Here is a 22,780-nt window from a genome sequence, read left to right on the forward strand (position 1 = left end):
GATCGAGGGATTTTGTTTTAATGACTTTGAAAATTTATTCCTTTTGCTTTAAATTTTCTTTTGGCCATAATATGTACTTTATACGGATATTGTACACTCGCTATGATTGTGAAACGGTTCACCACGTACCATTAAGTTATTTTAAAGCATATTTAAAGTAACGGACTGTATTTGATTAAAATTAAATTGATAGAAGCGGTTTTATCACATGAATTTTAATCATTAAAAGGTGGTTTGGATAAATTTAACATAATTACGGAATTATGTCACGAATGAATTTGTTTTTAGTTGATGCATTTTTATTTATCGTTAATTATGAATGTTTTTGAATGCCTTTTATTACGTATTTATTTATTTATTTTGCAAACGGTTGTAACTTAGTGTGGCCTTAGTAGAACGTGTTACCGTAATGATGGAACACGGTCTTGGTTGTATTTTGAGATCTCGTATCTCCGCTTTGGATTTTTCACTTGTAATTACAGTTTTAATTAGAATGTAAATAGGTTTATTTTTGTAATTTTAATTGTAATTTTTTGAGAAGACCAAAGACGGAGACCAGATGCTCACTCCCGCTAACTGGATCAAGATGGAACAACAAGACAAGCTTCTTGGGTCCAACGGTGGATTCCAAAGTTGTATTTTGTTCTTTTTATTAGGATAGGCCACACTAGGAAATTTTATTTACGTATTGCATTCAATTATTTATTTTATCGTAACGATAGTATGCATCATATTCCGCCTAAAAACCAAACCACCTAATAATTGCATGAAAACTGACACATATAGAGGTCACGAGTTAGTTTTCATTGACATTCGTATGTCACACGTTTTTTAAGCCATCATCCAAATAAATTCATTCACGACAAACGCTAGTTATTCGTTCACTTAAAATGAATTATAATTTTGTTGATGGGATCTTCCTCGTATAAACAAAAATTGAGAACGGTCTTTATAGGTCAAACTCCAATGAGTCCCTTCTTCGTCGGTAGGCATAATATGACCCCTTCTACGTCGGGTAAGTTGGAACCGATTGACCTATTTTATCTCAATTCTTGTGGTCACTCGTACGATCCTGTGATCATGGTGGACTATAGATAGGATTTACGGAAATCTATCGACCAAGAGTTCTTAAGGAAGAATTAGCTAAACAGTTGGCTTATCAATTTACAGAAATTGAGTCTTGGGATCACTTGTATCATTCTTGAGGGAGATCAATTATGCAAGTGCGAGAGTCTACATGTTTAAAATGAATTTTAAAATAGACTTAAATCACCTCGATGAGTTGCTTATTTCGTTTTGTTTTTCTTCCTTTTTCAGTGTAGATCACGTTTTTTTAAACTGCAAATAACAAATGGCTGGTTCTACTGATAACCCAATGCCAAGTGCCACATTGGACCGTGAGTCCTGGCTTCGGATCTTCATGAATCGGATGAATCGGTCTACTCGATCGAAGAATGATGGATCCAACCGCGGACCGGGAGGCGGCATTACGGAATCTGCTGCTGCGACGGGAAGCTCAAATATCTATTAGAGCCCATCCCGGCAAACCCAGGTCCCACGGCTAGAGCTGCTGAAATCACCAAGTTTAATGATTTCTGTATGGAAGCGGGTGCGATTAAAAACGTACTCATTTTTGCAATGGAACCCAATTTGCAGAAACGCTTCATAGCCCATGGTGCAAACAAGATTTTCACCACGCTCACCAAGGAATTCTCGAAAGCACCGAGAATCGTGACTTATGAGCATACCACTCGCTTCTTTGATGCGAGACTCCAGAAGGGCCAACCGGTTAGCCCACACATTCTCAGCATGATTGAGAATGTCGAGAAACTGGAGACCTTTAACTGTAACATCAGCGAGAACATTGTTATCGACCGCATACTTCACTCACTCCACGATGGTTATTCGCAATTTAGAGCGAATTACTATATGAATGATTTGAAGAAAACTCCCCATGAACTGCACTCCCTTCTCGTACAGACCGAGAAGGACATGAAGTCCAGTGGGAGCATGAAACAGGATGTTCTCGTTGTGTCAAATAAAGGAAAGGGTAAGGGCAAAGCTCAGGCAAACCTAGCAGTAGGTAAGGCGAAGTTCAAGAAGTCGGGCTCAGGTAAGAGTGGTCCTGGTGAGTCGAGTAACTCATCAGGCGTGACAAAGAGCAAGAATGAAAACATGGAATGCCATCATTGCCACAAGACTGGGCATTGGAGACGCACATGTCCTGTTTATCATGAGGACATAAAAGCAGGTCGCGTTAAACCTGTTGGTATGTCTTCTCCTTCTACTTTTATTCATATGATTGAGATTAACCACGCAAGTTACGGAACTTGGGTACTTGATACTGGTTGTGGTTCTCATCTGTGTAATCATGTGCAGGGCCTCCGAAATCTCAAGCCTCTCGTAAAGGGTGAGGTTGACCTGCGTGTCGGGAATGGAGCAAGAGTGGCTGCCATCTCCAAGAGGACATATGTGATCCAGCTTCCTAGCGGATTTGAGTTGTCATTATATGACTGTTATTATGTTCCTAGTCTTTCGAAAAACATTATTTCAGTTTCTGCACTTGATAAACTTGGTTTTTCATTTGTAATAGAAAATAATTCCTGCATTTTCTCATTACACGATATGATTTACGGCAAGGCAGTCTCCATGAACGGAATTTATGTTTTAGATCAGACCACGGAAATATTACACATAATGAATAAAAAGTTAAAGGTTGGTGACAAAGATCAAACGTATCTATGGCACTGCCGTATGGGACACATTAATGAGAAACGCGTAAAACAGCTCATCAAACATGGAGCTATCTCGGCCTTTGCTTTTCAATCATTTGGCACGTGTGAATCATGTCTCATCGGCAAGATGACTCGTATTTCCTTCAAAGGTGTTGGAATGCGCGCTGCTGACCTATTAGGACTCATACACACGGATGTATGTGGCCCTATGTCAATCACCGCACGAGAAGGCCATAGGTATTTCATCACTTTCACGGACGATTTGAGTAGATATGGCTATGTCTACTTAATGAAGCACAAAAGTGAATCCTTTGAGAAATTCAAGGAATACCAAAATAGGGTACATAACCTATTAGGTAGAAAGATTAAAACACTACGTTCAGATCGTGGTGGCGAGTATCTTTCTCACGAGTTTGATCAACACCTCAAAGACTGTGGGATTGCCTTACAGTTAACTCCACCTGGAACACCTCAATTGAATGGTGTGTCCGAACGGAGAAATCGAACACTACTTGATATGGTTCGATCCATGATGAGTCACACGGTTTTACCTGATTCATTATGGGGTTATGCTCTTTTGTCAGCCGCTCTAATACTTAACCGAAGTCCGTCTAAAGCTGTTGACAAGACTCCATATGAACTATGGAAGGGAACGGTCCCTAACTTGTCCTTTATACGGGTTTGGGGCTGCGAGGCTTATGTCAAGTGGAGACCTGAAGATAAGCTCGGCCCGCGATCGGTCAAGACATACTTTATAGGTTATCCTAAAGGAACACGTGGTCATTACTTTTATTCGCCAACCGAACAACGCGTTTTTGTTGCGGCTAGTGCGACATTCTTAGAGAAGGAATTTCTCGAGAATGCAAAGAGTGATAGAACCTTCGACCTGTCGGAGATTCCAGAACCAAACACCGAGCAACCATTGGAGGAACCTGTTCCTTCAATCCCGGCTGCGGTGAATATTCCTGAGGAACCTAGAAGGTCGGGAAGAGTCTCTATTCCTCCGGACAGATACATTGGTATGGTCGAGGAACATGACATAGATGACGTTCTACTCTTAACGAGTAGTGAACCCGCAACCTATAAAGGTGCCATGACTAGTTCTGACTCAAAGCTATGGCTTGAGGCCATGCAATCCGAGATGGACTCCATGTATGAGAACAACGTGTGGGATCTTGTTGACTTGCTCGCTAAGGTTCGTCCCCTTCAATGCAAATGGCTTTACAAGATAAAGCATTCGTTGGAAGGTCAACAAGATATCTATAAAGCACGACTAGTTGCTAAAGGTTTCACCCAAGTGCCAGGTTTGCACTACGATGAAATTTTTGCACACTGTAGTCATCTTTGCGTTCCATTCGGATTATCTTAGCGATCGCCGCTTTTCATGACTATGAAATTTGGCAAATGGATGTGAAAACCGCCTTCTTAAACGGCTTTTTGGAGGAAGAGTTGTACATGGTAAAACCCGAAGGTTTCATCGATCCACAACATCCTAAGAAAGTATGCAAACTTAAGCGTTCCATTTATGGACTTAAGCAAGCATCTCGGAGTTGGAATCATCGCTTCGACCAAGTGATAAAAGAAAATGGATTTACTCAATCGGTCGAGGAACCATGTTTATATATCAAGTCGAGTGGGAGCAAGATTGTCTTCCTAATATTGTATGTTGACGACATACTCCTGATTGGGAATGACATACCTCTCTTAACTTCGGTGAAAGTATGGTTGAAAAACCATTTCCGGATGAAAGATCTGGGAGAGGCACAAAGAATTCTAGGCATCCGTATCTATCGAAATAGATCACGACGGATGTTATCTCTCGTCAGAGTCTTACATAGACAAAGTCCTAGAGAGATTCAAAGCATGACTAACTCCAAGAAGGGGTTCCTTCCGATAGCTCCAGGGGTGCATTTGAGCCGATCTCGGGCACCGAGAGACACCGGAATAGAAAGAGCGCATGACACGGATTCCTTATGCTTCGGCCATAGGATCAATCATGTATGCCATGATATGCACACGTCCAGACGTGGCATATGCATTGAGTATGACAAGTCGATTCCAACAGCAACCAGGTGAACCACATTGGTTGGCTGTCAAGAACATTCTTAAGTACCTCCGGAGGACTAAAGATTGGGCATTGACTTATGGAGGCTCTCAAAAGCTATGCGCAACCGATTCTGTGAGATGCTAGCTTCCAAACGGATCGAGATGACTCGAAATCTCGGTCTGGATTCGTTTTTACTCTTAATGGCGCTGCAGATCAGTGGAAGAGTTCGAAACAAAGCTAATTGCAGATTCTACGCCCGAGTCGAGTACTATGCCGCGTACGAAGCTACAAAGGAAGCGATATGGATGCGTCAATTCTTACATGGGCTCTCTGTAGTGCCCGATTCGAATGACCCGATCACCATCTATTGCGACAATAGTGGTGCCATCTTCCAAGCTAAGGAGCCAAAGTCTAGCAACAAGTCTAGACATGTACAACGAAAGCTCATCTAATCCGGGATTACGTGGAGCAAAAGGAAGTAGTGATAGAAAAGATTGCTACTGAGGATAACATAGCAGATCCTCTCACTAAAGCATTACGACAAGATAAGCATGAAGGGCATGTTAATTCCATGGGAATTAAACGTGTTCCTAAGTTGTAGTACTCTTTTATGGATCAGATTCATTCTCTCTTGTACTCTATACGACATCATCGTTTTGATATTTTATATATATATATTTTGTTTGTCATGTGGATTTGTACGACAAATTTTGAACACCACAAAGTGAACTGAACGAACATTATATCTTTTTCAGTCCTTAATTGCCCACATGAGTGATAACTCGCAATTATTTTGTGACGTTGGTTGATGGTGGGTTCAACGAGCCATAAGTCAACCGGTTGGTGACCAATCACGAGAGGCGATTTATACGGATATTTCGTAGGACACACTTGTGACATCGACGTGGAGTCCTAAATGTTTTATAACATTCGGTGCCGGTCGTGGATAGGACCTCCATGGTGATCCTAAGAGTCGATTCTTTTGACTATCGATTGTCTCTTGAGACTACGGCAGATTTTGGGTGACTTTGGTTTCTTTCTCACGGTCATCCGTAACAGGGGCCAAGTAGATTTTTTCTGGGTCATTTCATGTTGTGCTTAGATCGGAAGGAGTTCGAGTTGAAGGAAATATTGACCTTTATCGGTACTCGATATTTCTCGAGCCACTCGAGGAGTCAGAATCGAAATGCATGGCCATGCTCGGATACGGATTCGTTTTATCGGTTGAGTTACTCTCTAGTCGGGGAAACCACTCTAGATACAGATCGATTGTAAAATACGACCTTTGTGGATCCAGATCGGCAAATTGTTTTACATTGAGTGGGAGAAATTTTAAATGAATATGAGAATCGGTTATCGCACATACACTTGTACGGACAAGTGGGAGTTTGTTGGAGCTTGTGTCCTCCAGTTAGTGCGGATAACGTCATTGCACATGCACTTGTACGGACAAGTGGGAGCTTGTTGGGGTTGGTGTCCTTAACGGATTAGTGCAAGGACTCATAAACCTCTAAAAGGATCAAAGGGCATACTTTGGTATTATTATCAGTTGATCCACGTTTATCAATAACGGTTGGCTTGCTAGATAAGTTTGACGTTATTGTCATACGGATGGCGGTGATCAACTGGTCCCTAAAAGTCACACCTATAGGATACGTTCGAGAGATGTGACGGTATGAAAATACTTTCATGTAGATGCCAATTTTGACTAACCGGTTAGTCGAGTTATTTGACTAGTAATTAGTCAAATATGTGATGTTGAGATATTATATTTAATACGGATTAAATATCATAGGCTAAAGCGAATTAACCGTTAATTCGTAAAAATTAAATATAAGCGTTTTATATTTAACTAAATGTATATTGAATATAATTATACAATATTGTTTTGTCGGACACGTATTAATAATTGACTAACCCGTATTATTAGCCGATGCCTTAATTTCCGATAACCGATAACGATTTATAATACAAACCCGTCATATACATTTTAGCATTTGGCGAATGGACTTGAGCTAAAATTAAGAGGAAGTGGAAGCCCACTTCCCCATGCAAACCGTCGGTCCGGTCAGAACCAAACAAAAGGAGAGACTCCCTCTCCTTTTGACCTAGACATTTTTCATTTTACAGAAAACTAGGGTTTTGGAGATAGTTTCTCTCTGAAACCTAGATCTCACATCTCGAAAACCTCACATCAGTTCTCCCAATATTGCAAGGCAATCGGAGAACACCATCTAGCACAAGGGCATATCTCGGACAAGTCTTGGGTGCAACAATTAGGAGGGAATCTCGTTTGATTTCTGTTCTTTACGCCGTGCATCAAAGGACCCGAGGTTGATTTCTATCTTTATCGTTTCTCTATTGTATTTATGTTTTATGACGATATTCGCATGTTAAATTTACGTTATAGTCCTAAATTTAAAGGGTAGTATACGGATATTTACCTACAGTCATAATTGAAGAAAAACTCCATCATAATTATGGAAGTATTATTTGAAATGAAAATTCAAGAGTTATTATGAAATGATCGTCCAGATTGTGAGTTCCGATGAAGTATGATGATTGAAGTTATCATGAATTTCTACTAATTGAAGATATCAAGCTATCAAAGAAGGAATATATTTCAACAATCGAGAAGCTATGTCAAAGCGTGAATCATTTCAAGATACATCAACTTATGTAATCATCAGGGGGAGTAGCACGCGCTGTACTCTTTTCCTTAGCCATGATTTTTCCTAGACCTGGCAAAACCAACCCGCCCTGATTGACCAGACCCGAAAAGGCTGACCTGAGACCCGAAATTGACCTGAACTCCAACTCTGAACTGTGACCTGAACCCCAAAGACCCGACCCGAACTTTGTTGACTAGGAACAGACCCAACCCGAAATGACCCGATCCGAAACCACCCGACCCGAAAATTACCCGAACCCGAATAACCCGACCCGCTTTGACCCGAAAATAACCCGACCAACATATCCGAAAAGACCCGAAACCCAAAATGACCCGACTCGACCCGATAATATGAGAGACCCGAATTGACCCGACCCGAATTGGCTTGACCCGAACCCGACCCGTTGACCCGTTTTGCCAGGTCTAGTTTTTCCCCACTGGGTTTTCCATTGAAATGTTTTAGCAAGGCAGCCTGTTATGCGTGTTTGAAGATTAATGTACTCTTTTCCTTTCTAGTGTTTTTCACATTGGGTTTTTCTAGTAAGGTTTTTAACGAGACATGTTTTTCAGTAATGGACATCTAAGGGGAGTGTTAGAATAGAGTTACATCTGAGGGGAGTGTTAGAATAGAGTGGCTTATGAAAACTATAACTCTGTTGTAAATGTATATAAAGATACAACCGTCTCTCTTATATTTTCTCTATAATTATCTATCCCTATATTTCACAACATATTGTTTTTTTTGTCTCGATAGAATATGACTTTACATATGAGCATCCGCAACAATGGGGTTCCCCATATTTTATCTCTCTTTTTCTTATTCGTCCACCTCATTTTCCACTAAGTTTTCCATCTACCCTCCTCAATCTATAACCATATTTATGCAACAATGGAGTTCCCCATTTACATATAAAAATTTGGGAACCTCCCCAAAAGGAACACAATTTACCCTTACTTTTTTTTGGGAACCTCCTCTAATAATGGTGGAGCCTCAAATTATGGGGAGGTTGGTGCATTAGAGCATTCGCAACAATGAGGTTCACCATATTTTATCTCTCTTTTTCTTATTCGTCCACCTCATTTTCTACTAAGTTTCTCATCTACCTTCCTCAATCTATAACCACATTTATGCAACAATGGGATTCCCCATTTACTAGGGGTGAACAAAAAGTGGCCCGGACCGGCAAACCGGACCGACCGGTCCGGTCTGATCCAGACCGGATACACACCGGTCCGGTCTCCGGGTCCCAAAAAATATGATGACCGGTCTCGGTCCGGTCCGATCCACATTAAAAAATAAAACTAAGTTTGCCTTATAAATTAGTACCGGTCCGGTCCAAAGTTTAAAAACAGGACTGATGGGTTCTGGCTGGCCCGGGCCCGGTCTTGGGATATGTGGTTATCCGGTCCGCGGGTTCATCCGGTCCGGTCCGGTCCGGTTTTGGACCGGTGAACACCCCTACCATTTACATATAAAAATTTGGGAACCTCCCCAAAAGGAACACAATTTACCCTTACTTTTTTTGGGAACCTCCTCTAATAATGGTGGAGCCTCAAATTATGGGGAGATTGGTGCATTAGAGCATCCGCAAAGGTGGGATTTTAGCTCCCCATATACCTTCTCTCTCCTCATATGAGGCACCTCTTTGTTGCACACACCTTCCCATAATATGGGGTTCCACTACTTTTAGGGGAGGTCCTCAACAAAATACAAGGCAAAATGTGTGTTCTTTTGGAGAGGTTCCCAAAATATTACATGTATATTAGAATTGTTGGGGAACCTCATTATTGCGGAGATGTAATTATAAAATGAGGAGGGTTAATGGAAAAGTTAGTGAAAAATGAGGTGAACGAATAAGAAAAGGAAAGATAAAATATGGGGAACCTCATCATTGCGGATGCTCTTAGTGAGGTTCCCCATATAAGGAGAAAAAGTGCATATGGGGAGGTAGTTCTACACCTTTGCGGATGCTCTTACTCTCTTAGTGAGGTTTCCCATATGAGGAGAAAAAGTGCATATGGAGAGGTAGTTCTACATCTTTGCGGATGCTCTAATGCAAACCGTTTTAGAGGAGACTTCCGGACTCAATGAAGCCGTCACGTACAAATTTTATTTCTATTTCTAACTTAGCACCCCCGACCTTTGATAACGCCAAGAAAGGCTTTCTTCCCATCTCTCCCAGGTTTTTTTCCTCTTCTTGTTCCCCGAATCCCCCCACCCTCTTAATTTTAGTGTTTAGTTTATGATTTTCTCATTATGTATTGACAGATTGATTTAATCGGAGATTTTATTCTGTGATTGCGAATTTGATTGCATTTGTAGATGTCCCGCTATCTCATCCTTCAATTAGTATGTTCACTTGATACTTTGAATGCTGCTTCAAAACTATGGATTGGGTTTGCAATTTCCGGTGGGACTAGGGAGTACTATACTATAGGCCTGACACCCAAATGTAGAATATATAAGGAATTGATTAAGACGGAGGGAGTCGTATACTATAGGACGCACTAAGTATACTCATGCCAAACTTTCGTTTTTAGGTCCTGGGGATTAGGTGCTTATGGCGGTGGTAAATGACTAAATATTGGGTGCCAGGTTTAAGGTGGATGAATGACTACTCAGTTACTCTATATAACGTGATCCTATGTGATTTGTTTTTGTCTGAAGGCTATGACTCACTTGTCACTATCCGAACACGGTTGTCTAATAGATATGAATACACAAGATCCTATACACTATAAGCATTTGATAGTTTATTACTGTATTAGTGTGTCTCATACATTGATTTTAAGGAATTGCCATGATATGAAATTTATGAATACAAGTTCGTTCGTTGGGGTTGAGCGAATCGATAACCTATGCTTAGTTTGAAAAGGTGCGCCTAAGGCGCGCTGCGGATGAGGCACTATCCAAAACGCCTTGGTGCACTTTTAGATAAGGCTCGCTTAGCGAGGTTCATTAGTACATCTAAATATTTAATTATGCCTTTTCTTTTCCCCATTATTCCTACATTTTACTCTTTTAGATGTTAGTTAACTTGGAAACTCCTAAAAAGGGTATTGTTGCCCAAATTTTTATTTGGGAAATAAAGTAAAATTCCAAAAATAAGGCGCCTTCCTCCTCATCGCCTCAGCCCCTTAGCGCCTCGGTGCGCCTTTTCAACTAAGAACCTATGTTAATCATGTTCCTGATTATTTTTTTGCTTACAATCTTACATTGCTTTTGGGTTTGGTTGGAACATAGTATTAAGAAAAACCTTCTTCTCCATAGGTTTCCAAGTCATGGTAGTTCATTTTTTTTATAAGTAGTTACTCCCTCTGTGTCCTACAGATAGTTTATTGCTTTTATATCGGCCTTTTATATGAAACAATGCAAGTGGCTATGGAGTCCTATATTCATTTTCCTCCACCCAAAACATGTATAGAAGGGGTAAGTTGTTCGACAGGATGAAAAATAGGATACATAAACTATATGGAGGGAGTGAGGGAGCTTATATAGCATAACTTAGTGATGAGAATTGATTGGTGGATGTGGGAGTGATATCTACTTTATGGAAGTCTTCCTTTTATCCAAGTGTGATAATTAGTTGACGTGTTGACTACACTGCAACATGGATAGGTGGTTGTGTTGAATTAAGATATGGCTGAGGGCGCTCTGTTACATTGACTCTTTGACACAGTGTCGTGTCTGACGTGTGTCTAAGTGTCGGATACGTCTATTTTGTGTGAATTTTTCAATTTTTGGGCCTAAAGTGAGGTCTCGAAGTGTCTTGTTGTGTCGGACACTCGACATGGCAGTTAAGCGAAGTGTCCGAGTAAGTAACGAGTAAGTAACATAAGCTGAGCCATGTATTCTTATCTTGACAGGGAGGAAAGATGCTCTAGCTCATACAGCCTGACTGGTCACATTTTCATTTTGGCTTGTCCTATAGTAATAGATCACTTATTATAACTGGTAACTTAAATTGGTGAGTTGGTGACATTTAAGTAAAATTGTCATCGTTTTGGGATGGACGGATTAGAAAGTGCTTCCGATTTGCTGTCAAGGGTCTCAAAAGTCAAGACCAACTTGTGCTTTTGACATAACCCATTAGAATGGACTAAAATTTATGATGATTTCTGCATTCCCTTTTTACTTGAATACACAGTTAGATTTCCTTGAGATTTATTTTTATGTCCATAGTTTCACTTGGAATTCGCCCATATCCCCCATTTCGCACTTTGGAGGTCATGAAACATCAGCTCTACCATCCCTTCCTCAATTAATAACAGCACTTTGTTCCAGTAGTTCATGCTACCACAACCTCCATGGCTCCATCTAATATACTTGCACCACCTTGTGAAGTTTTTTCTACAGTGTACTCCACTAACCACCTTTTTCACAGATTCACCTTTTTTAAAAGCTATGACTCACTTTGATCTCACTGTGAGCCAACCTTTTTTAGAATCATCGCGTTCATTCTTCCAATTGAACCTAGTTGGGAACAATAAGATATGTAAAAGAAAAGGAACTTTGGTCAGAAATAGACGAGATTCCCATAAACTCCATACTTCAGAACACAAAATCATATCTATTGTTTTGAACTGACCTTTAAACATCCATCTATCCTTCATGGTGTAGAGGCCGATGATAAAAGGCATGGGTTGTTGGTTATGGCTATTAGGTGATACTGTGAATCCAGTGATATGTGATGGTGACACGTTAAGCTGACAAGTTTTTATGGTGCATAATATGACCTATTAGCTAGTTGTTGGGGATAATATAATGAAAAGAAATTGCATAGGGACTGCAATCAAACTTTGGAACACAGATATTTCCATTGCTTATTCGCTTCTTGGTGCATATTAATTCCTTGAGTCAGTTGAACCAAATGTTGCCACATGTATCTCAGTTAATTACTGGTGCAATCTGCTATGTGATGCAGAAGTATTGCCGAACGAGCAAAAGCAGTTCTGTATAAAATAAGAGGGAAGGCGGATTATCTGTTTCCTTCTCACAGTTGCGTCCACATAGGGGGTGGTGTTAACTGATATTGTACGTTTTGAGAGGATATAATTAAGTTGGTAGTAATTGGCTTTAAGCAGGGAAGGATATTATTTGTATGATGCAGGGGGTCGGAGTGTGATGGTTGAAATGCAGTAAGAGAAGGCATTTCTACGGGGGAGGTTTGAGCAAACTTTGTGTTAAGGGCTTTAAAAGTGAAACAGAAAAGCCATATATGTTCTAGTGTAAGATTTGCCCACGTAGGTTAGATTTCACCAAACAACAACAAACACTACACTAGTGCGTGAAATACTTCTACCATATGTCACTAACACTCACGTGTCGGACACTTCACTTAGAAAATTCTTAGATACTTAAATACGGTCGACAAAGTGTCTTGACCAAGTTTAGAGACACTGATACCACACTCCTTAAATAAAAGCAGGAAAATTGAAATATATTAAAGGTTCAGACGATTACAAAGTGTGTTCAAACTAATATCCAACTCCATGATTCTTAAGTCGAAATATACGATCTCTAAACCTAGAGTACCCCTCATTCCAGTCCACAATAGTTACAACTCCAATATTGATTACCACCACCATCTTCACTCTCTCAAAGAATTTCAACATGAAGAATCTCCTCCCCCCCCTCCCCCCACCCCCCAATCGGTGGAAGAACCATTTCTTTGCTATCAGAGGAAGTTTGTATGATCACCTACCTTCTCCCTTTATCACATTTCAAAGCTTTCTTTTTACCCTTCCTTTCTTTGTCATCTCCTTACAAAAAGAGCTCCATTATAGCATCTATCATCTCCCTGCTATCTACATCCATCACCATCACCACCAGATTATTTCTAGATATATTGCATTAGTTTTGGTTTTCTTTGTTCTTGTCCATCAATTCATATTTTTCTCCACTTAAATTGATTATGAAAAAACTCTTTTTGGAAATATGAGGAAGTTCTTATAGATAGTGAAAGTGGTAGTGGTAATTTGTATTGGAGTTGTAACTATTGTGGGCAGGAATGGAACTCCTCATCCCCAAGGGTGAGAGCTCATCTACTTCAGCTTAAGTTTCATGGATTTGGATATTTGTTCGATCAGACTTTGTATATTTCCATTTTCCTCCTTTAATTAAGGAATAAATATGTCTCTAAACTTGGTTTGGGCACTTCGTTGACCGTATCTAAGTGTCTTAGAGAAATTTCGTAGTGGAGTGACCGCTACTCCGACACATGTTAGACAGGACATCATGTCACAAAGTCTATGGTGACATGATGATAAATCTCTCTCTCACACTTGACACCATGATGATAAATCTCTCTCTTACACTTGATTTCGGAATTAATCGACGCCTTATGTCGATTGTTGTGTTATAAATGTGTCCGCTAACACCCGGAGATGCAGTCACATAAACTCGAAAACCTTGGTAAAACTCCGTTGCATTTAGGTTCGGAGGAGAAGTTTTTGAGATAGTGGGTAATTGATTTATTATTGAGTTTCACATTTAGTATGTCATCTTTATTATTAATTGAGCAACAACTCGGGGTTCTTTGGGAAAGGGAATGAACATCATGATTCCCTTTGTGTTTATTTGACTACTTTAATTATTCCCCTTGTCCCTCCCTTACCCCCAACTCTTTTACATTCTTACCCCCACTGCCTGGGGTATTTCATTCCCTTCTCCTTTGGTCGCCACCACCTTACCGCACTCACCACCACCACCATCCATATCGCCGGCGACACTCCTCCCTTACCGCTCCATAGGTGGTGGCCACATCCTTACCTCTTCCCCACCATCTTTGAAACCTTATCCCCAATCACCAAATCCGACACCACCCACCCTCCCGCACCGTCATAAACACCATGTGTTTATGGAGGTGACGTAGGGTTTTTTTTTGTGTGGGCGGGAGGTGGCAGTTTGCAGGTGTCCGACACGTAATTCGTGAATTTTTTGGATTTGTGGACACGGCTAACGTTGTGCCTTGACCAATATAACGGACACGTTACGTCACTAAATGTCTCAAACTCCGCAACTTTTTTTTATAAAGAAAAATAAAATATAAAATATAAAACTTCCGTAAAATTTTCAAGTTAGTTGTACATAACATCAATTCCATAAAGAAACCATCCTAACAACATTATCGTCAATTAAAAAAAAAAACAATCCTAGCCATTTTTTCAAACTCCAACTCGTTCAAGCAAGGGCACCATCATCATCTTCATCGCCAAGATCATAGACAACGCCTTCCGATTCTAGATTCTTTAACCACTCATCTACGCCATATTTGTCGCCCCCTAAAATAAAAAATTGAATTCATAATTAATTTTAGTATAAAAAACAATGTAACACAATTATAAATCCCAAATACTTACACGCCCCTATTTTCATTTTATCACTTTCTTCCTGCCTTGCCGGAGATTATTGTGAACCTTCACAAGGGTTTTCGCTCGATCGGAAGTCAGCCTATTTCTCTTTATCGTCTTAATATTATCGTATTGGATCCAATTCCTCTCATTGTAAGGGGAAGAGGAAGAGGAAAAAGGGGGCAGAGACAAAAGTTTAAATGCGAGTGATTGTAAAAGAGTAGCCGTTAAGCCATGATTGGCCCACCAACTTATAGGCTCTTCATAGTCTCTTGAGGCAATAATGTCTTGACTGGAGTAGTCTAACCCCGAAGAAAATGAACCATATTCTTTCGAAAGAGTCCTGAAATCTTTAGGGCCGGGATAAAGTCTTTGGAAACAAATGTTTATTTGAGTAGGGGTGCTACACGTTAGAAAAATAGCTCTCCCACTCTCCCACCACACCCACACCAAGACCTGAATGTCTGAATTAGTATCATAGTACTAATTGGTTGAATGAGGGGAGATGTGGTTGAATTAGTATTATAGTAAACGTTTTTCAACATGTAGCACCCCACCAAGACAAAGAAGAGTCTAGTAAAAGAAACATTTGTTTCCAAATACTTTATCCCGGCCCTAAAGATTTCAGGATTGTTTTGAAAGGATATGGTTCATTTTTTTCGGGTTACTTCACTGAAGCACATGTTATTGCCTCGAGATTATGAAGAGCCTATAAGTTGGTGGGTTAATCATGGCACAATGACTACTCTTTTACAGTCACTCGCATTTAAACGTTTGTCTCTCAGCTGCTTCTTCTTCTTCTTGTTGTGAGAGGTAGGGGAGTCAGTACGATAAATATTAAGACGGCAAAGAGAAATAGATTGACTTCCGGTTGAGCGAAAACCTTTGTGAAAGTTCAAAAATGGGGCTGTGCAAGTATTTGGCTTTAGGTAATTTACACACTTCTTCAAATATAGTTGTGTTACATTGTTTTTTATTTTGAAATTATTTATGAATTAAACTTTTATTTTAGGGGGGGGACAAATATGACGTAGATGTGGAAGTCCAAGAGTTGGTTGTTGATTGATTTGTGCGCCGACAATCTAGAATTGGAAGGTGGTGTTTATGATCTTGGCGATTGAGATGATGATGGTGCCCGGGTTGTCCTTGGTTGAACGAGTTGGAGTTTGGAAAGATGGCTAGGATTGTATTGTTTTTTTTATTATTTTTTTTTTTTAATTGATGATAATGTTAGGATGGTTTCTTTTTAGGATTGTCGTTATGTATAGAGGTCGCAAATGGGTCCATCAGGTCGGGTATGGGCCGGGTCAGGTCATTTTGGGTTTGACATACATTTCGGATCGGGTCAATTTTGGGTTTCACTTCGGGTCGGGTCACTTTGGGGTATGAGTCATTTTGATTAAGAAATACTATTTTGCAAATTTAACTATTTATTAGGGATGTAACCAACGAAACTATATTTTGATGTATATAACACCAATACGACTTAGTCATTTTGATGATTCGAGTCTTTTTTTTTTTTTTTTTTTTTTTTTTTTTTTTTTTTTTTGGGACGAGGAAACCCACAGCCGCCACTTTTGGTGCGCAACTTTTTAAGTTGCGCACTGGGTAAACCCTCTGCAAACCACGTATATCAGGTAAGACATCCGAGGGTGATAGGCTCGAAGTCTATTAGGCATGAACTTAGGCCAAGAATCCTCCACAAGATTTTGCTCTTGGGGAGGCTTGAACTTGGTCTCCTCCTGGGAATTTCACCTAAGTTTTAACCACTAGACTCCACCCTTGCGGGCATGGATCGGGTCGGCTCGGGTCATCTCCGGTCTGGGTCTTGGTCTGGGTTTGGTCTGCGTCGAGTCAGGTCAATTCGGGTTTCGGGTCATATTCAGGTCAAGCAAGTTCGGGTCACTTTCGGGTCTCGATCAGCCTTATCAGGTCAGGTCATCTTTGCCGGGTCTAGTTATGTATAGCTGAGCTGAATTTTTTATGGAAGTTTTTTCTTCATAAAAAATGTTGCGGGGCTTAAGACATTTAGTGACGTCTCGTGTCCATTATGTTGGTCGTTGGTCAAGACACTCTGTCCGCGAGTTTTAAAAATTCAGGAATTACGTGTCTGATTAACAAGTCTGAGTAACACAGATTCAAACACTATTCAACCATGCTAATTATGGAAGTGTTCTTTCACTGCTCGAACATTTGGTTCAACACCAGAGATGAAAACATAAATTGCCTTGGCAATTCATGTAGATACTTATAAGCCACTGCAAGGGAGCAATATCTTTTCATGTTTAGGCCTTGTTTGACGACCAGGTGGTAACAGGTAGCTTGTTATGGTAGATGGTTTGATAGTTTGCTCTGTCAAGGATAGTTATTCCCTGGTTATTTGTTTTACGCAAAACCTATGGCATTTGATAGAAAAAAGGTGTTTAGGCCTTGTTTGTAGTGCTTAGGTGTAAAAGCGAGAAACTACAACCTTCATCCCAGTTTTGTAGTACTTGACTTTGATGGTCAACTGGTGTCAGTTTGGACCGTTAATTTCTCCAATTATAAGTAGAGATACTATGCTTGTTATGTTCGATTTATTAATTAAAAAGTTCTATGATTAATTTTTAAAATTTGTAACTGTTATATATTGTAAGAAAATGTTAGTCAAAGTCGACTTTGTTTAAGCACCAAAGTCAATTCGGGTCAATGTAAATGAGATGATGGAGGGAGTAGTTTTGATAGTTGGCCTTTTTACTCACCTAAGGGAAGATGTAAAGGTTTTGATGCGATATTGATTGCATTTGGCAAGATTAGACTGTGACATTAGATACCACAACGGTGACGAAACCAAGATGTAATATTGGGAGTGGCATGTCACTTTTGGGTAAACTTGAGGATAATGGCATATCGTGAGTAATAAGCAAGTTCCATTAGGAAGTGTTGGAAGGTAGAATATGTACATATTCCTATGTCTTTGCTTATTTGGCTGAGATTCTGATAAATGCCTTTTGTTGTCAGCAATACGTATGAAGGAGTTAAGTCAATTATCTAAGTTTTGTGCTCAAAATTTGATATGTTTATGTGGTTATGTTTGGTGATGGCTAGGATGTCCCTTGTTAGTTTGAAAGGACATGGTGAACCTTGGGCTTTTTGTGTGGAAATTAATGCTTAATTTTGATTTGATGTCAGTTGCTGGTCCCTGAAGCTGAGTTTTTTTTTTTTTTGAAGATAAGCACAAACTTGGAGCCAATTATCGGTTGAAGAGATTATGACATTCCTAGTAAGGCTATTCATTCTTCATACTGGGTCTTGATTTTTTGGATTTTTTTGGAGACGTCAAACATCCGGGTTTCTTGTAATCGAATTCTCGACATCATAATTTACGTAATTAGAATAATAAGGTGTGTGAGAGGTACTTGGGGAGCAGCTAGTACAGATGAGACACAAAGAACAGTGTTTAATGTCTCAGTCTAAGGGAAGAAGCTTTCATTCGATCTTAACCATTTATTAACAGATTTAGTTTTCACTTTGTTTGATGGCGCGGATTTGGTGGAACATCAAGGAAAGCATATAGAGGGAAAGCCAAACCAATATCCTCGAACAAAGTTTAAAGCAAAATGACATTATTTCGTTACTCTTCTATTTGCCTTAGTCCCCTTTCCTACCCCTTCCTACTTTGATATTCAAACAAATTCTGGCCTTGGACGGAATGATTTGGAGGCGAGGATAGGGAGAAGGGAAGCAAAGAGAAGAGAGCGTTAATGTTTTTCTGTTAAAACTTGCCATCTTAGAAGAATTTTTATTTGCATTGCGAGAGGAAAAATGCTCCTATTTTTCTCCTCTGAGCTGCATTTCAACCTAATGTCGTATCTAACTGAAAGGAATTTGTTTTCATTTCTTTCCCTCTCTTTCTTTTCACTCCTGTCCCTCGTGTCAATGACTTTTTATCTCTCGAATATGAAAGCTGTGTTAGTATATGTTATGTCACATACATTTTCCACTAACATCCATTACCCCTTTGTTTGTATGCATAAATTTAGAACCGTTTGATTTTGGTAGGATATGGAGAGGAGACGCATAGTGTTGGGTATTCTTTAGACGTACGTAGTAGCTGTGTACTAATTTGCTAATACTAGATTACTACGTAATACTTGAGTGATCTGATGTTAAAACTTATATTCAGGAATGAAGTGTGTAGATGAGTTTAACTAGAAATAGAGGAATGAATGGTAAAGTAATGGTGTGAGGGCAACAATTACGTTTAGTGCCACTTAATATCTTTCGTCTAAGTGATCTCAACTTTCTTGTTTGGCAAAAATGAAAGAGGAAACGCCTTGTTAACCCTCCTAATTAACACCTCAAACACTGAATCTTGCTAACGAAATGACGAAAATACAACCCGAAATGATCCATACAACCTTGATTAATCAAAACTACTCAACTAGGAAAATAGTTTCCCATTCTACTTGCTATTTTGGCCTTTACCTTCCCTTCCACTCTCTTCCTTTACCTAAAACAAATGGTAATTAGAGTGTATACTCCACTTGCTACTAATAACTACTTGCATGTGCAACCTTCTTGCTTTTAGTAGGAGTGTTCTTCTAAGGTGTGTGTGGTGTGTGTGCTGTATTTCATCTGTTGCAGAGAGCAAATTCTTGTTTTTGGATAACACCCATTTGTTTGTTTGTTTTTTTTTTTTTTTTTTTTTTTTGCTGAGTGTGCATAATGGCAAACGGCGTATTTCGGATCTGGTTGTTCTGGGTTCGGCTCATTTCGTGTGTGTTGATGATATTGGGTAAACGGAATCATTTACGGTTTGTTTAAGATGTTTCGGGTCATTTTTTTTGGTCGGGTAAGTGTCAAGACTGTTTCGATGGCTTTATTCGATTTCGGGTCATGTACTTGATGGTATGGTCTAAATTAGTGACATGTCTAATACGCAATACTCCATAATCCATAAAGGAAAAAAGGGTGATTACAAAAGTTGATCATGGGGGTTGTTGCCGACTAGCCAGCTCCCCATGTGCAAATAAGTGTATGATATCATCAATTAACCTTATTTGTTAGAAGCAAAATAACCTCTTTGATAAGCAACCTACTTGTTTCAACTCAAAATAACACATCTCTCAACCGTCTTTGTTGCTGCTTTTCAAACTTAGTCTTTGAGGGCTGAGGCTACTACAGTTGGCAATTGGCATCACTCACCTCACTCTTTTAGAGCTCTGCTATACCCTATACTCCACCTACATTTGAATTTCTCAACTTCTTTTGCTTTTCTCAGAATTTCTCAAGGACTACAAGGAATTTCATAGTTTAGACTTGGACAATATTTATAGTTTCAATTACAACTAATATTTCATTTTCTTCTACTAGAGGAAACCACTTAATTGAGGTACTAAGCTTGTCCTACATGCCTACATTCGAATTGCTTTTCATGATAAACCTTTTTTATATGTTTTTCATGTTGGTTGCATCTTGTTTTGCCAAGTAGACCTGATAAAATTGACCTGACCCGACACCCGAACTCAAGGCCGAGCTTAACTCAAACCCGAATTGACCAACCCAATATAATCTGACCCGAATGTGTTATGTTGCAAACCGATTATTATCCATAAAAATTTTGATAATAGTTAAAACCTGAAAATGATTCGAACCCGAAAAAAAAAAAAAATGATCTGAACCCGAAATGCTATGTCCCGACCTGAACCCGACCCTGTTAACCCGGTTTACCAGGTCTACTAGTAAGTATACTCAATTTGAACCACTTGGAGTCCCAACTCCCAAGCAGCGAAGCCAATAATGGCACAACCTATCTATATGGACTTATAATTACATCGGGTAAAACCTAATTAAGCTGGGTTTCAATAGCAGATTCAGGGCATTTCAATTGTAATGTGGGTCAAGATAGTACGCGCTCCCTTAAGGTGTTTGTTTACTTGGGTAAATGGAGTCCTTGGCATGATCAATAAGTTTTGTTTGCTTAAAATTACTCATTTCCAGTTAGGTCTGAATTATATCGCATTCAAGTTAGAGCTTTGTCAATTACTATAGTATACTCGTAAAAATTTTAGCTATTTTTGTTGCTCTAATTCGTCTGAGATTTGGAATTTTCCCTCGCTAAGCAAGAGCACAAATGCAAGAGGATGTGATAGTTTGATTTAATTTAGAACGAATTTGTGAGTTTGGTGACAAATTGACAATAGAGGAGAAGCCGAGAAGGTAAGGCATTTCAAAAGTGGGGTTTGTGTTGTGTTTGAGGCAGTCAACCTGCACCTATTGATGTGAATCAATTCCCTGTCTGCTACGTAAACAGCATAATGAAAATGACACATTTGCCCCTCCTTTTACGTACAGGAGTTGAGAAAGCCGTTAATGATAAATATTTTTAGTAGGGACCCTTTTTCCTTAACTCTCTATGTAATTGACCTTAATCAGGGGAAACTAAGGCTAACCAAACTTCTCCTCTCCAACTAAGTGTTCATTATGGTCTACCATGACGGCCCTGCCCACGTCCCACGTCCCACGTCATTGACAATTTCCTCTCCCCACTCAACAATCTATTGTCATTTTTTTTTCTTTTCTAAATACTCATATTTTGACATTTCATCCATTTCAAATTTTCTACCTCTTGGTTCGCTCGGCGAAATAACTAAGAAGCTCAGTAAAAATTACAAGTTGAGAAGAAATAGGGTTCCAAGTTCGTAATTGTCACACACAAGACAACAATTAAAAGAGAGAGAATCTCTAATTTAGAAGTCGAAACATAGACAATTCATGAAAAACAGTAAGAAAGGCTATGTTCATTCTGGCTTGATTTCAGCTCTTTCCAGTTCAGCTTAACTTTACTCAATTCAGTTCAGTTCAGCTCATCTCTTCACAAATTAACGTTCAACCAACTCCATTTAGTTCAATTCTGCTCTTATCAGCTGAAAAGAATAAGACCAAATTTACTTATTTGTGAGAGAAAATGTTGTTGAACGTAGAAAACAAAACGTTGATAATACAATTTGGTTCTAATGCTAATTTTATCACGAGTTTAAAGTCAGTTATCGTTAATTATCGTGAGTTTGAAACCATGTGTATGCCATCAAATTCAACTAATCAACTAATACGGAAATGGTAACATTTAATACCAAAAGTCGAGTCTTGCATTTCGTATTGAAGTTAATTTTTAACATTTTGTTGATTTTGAAACTCATTATAATTATGAATGGAGGAATGAAGGCCTAGTTTAAACTCAAACCTCAATCCTTTCTCTCTCTTATATTGGCATGAAAGTGAAATCAAGAGTGACGTGAACAACTCCAATTGTATAGTTGATGACTCAAAACCATTCTCACAAGAAACCTTGGTCGGCAATTTTTTAATTCCGTCCTCCCTTTAATCTTAATCTTAATGTCCTCTCAATGCACAATCCTTTATTATCTTTTTTTATTAAGGAGTTTTATTATTTATTATGGAGTACGTAGTTGTAATTACTAACTTTAAGGTTTTAATCACACACTAATCTCGAGTCTAAGGCTCCGTTTGGCAAGGCATTTCAGGTACCTGATTTGGTCAAAGTAGCTTATTTGACCAAAATTTCAGGTACCTTATTTTTTTGTACGCGTTTGACAAGTAGCTTATTTAACCAAATAAGCTACCTGAAATGAAATGCTACCTAGAGGTAGCATTTGAGATTTCAGGTAGCTGATTTGCTTTGATTTTTCCTTTTTACCCCTTAAATTTATACTATTAAGTAATTATCATATCCTTTTACGTCATTTCATCAAAATCAGTTACCTTTTCAGTTAGTTTGCCAAACAGTTTTATATATAATCAGCTACCTTATCGTTCTAATTTCACTACCCTTATCGATTACCTTTTCGTGTTTGATTCATCTTTTCAGCCTTTTCAACTACCTTTTCGATTAGTTTTTTCAAAAGCAGGCTAAACATACCGTCCTTTGTATAACCCTTGCCCACTTGGCTTTTCATTTTTCGTTTTTAAGTC

The 22,780-nt window shown here is 39.2% G+C and overlaps 1 long non-coding RNA gene across 1 annotated transcript; it reads left to right on the top strand.

Moving 5' to 3' along the window:
• Nucleotides 1-9,243: 9,243 nt before the first annotated feature.
• Nucleotides 9,244-18,775, top strand: LOC141623527 (uncharacterized). Its single transcript, XR_012533430.1, has 2 exons — nucleotides 9,244-9,636; nucleotides 18,017-18,775. It is a non-coding gene; the product is annotated as an uncharacterized LOC141623527 (long non-coding RNA).
• Nucleotides 18,776-22,780: the final 4,005 nt, after the last annotated feature.

This window comes from Silene latifolia, chromosome X, assembly GCF_048544455.1.
Source record: "Silene latifolia isolate original U9 population chromosome X, ASM4854445v1, whole genome shotgun sequence".
Classification (NCBI taxonomy): Eukaryota; Viridiplantae; Streptophyta; class Magnoliopsida; order Caryophyllales; family Caryophyllaceae; genus Silene; species Silene latifolia.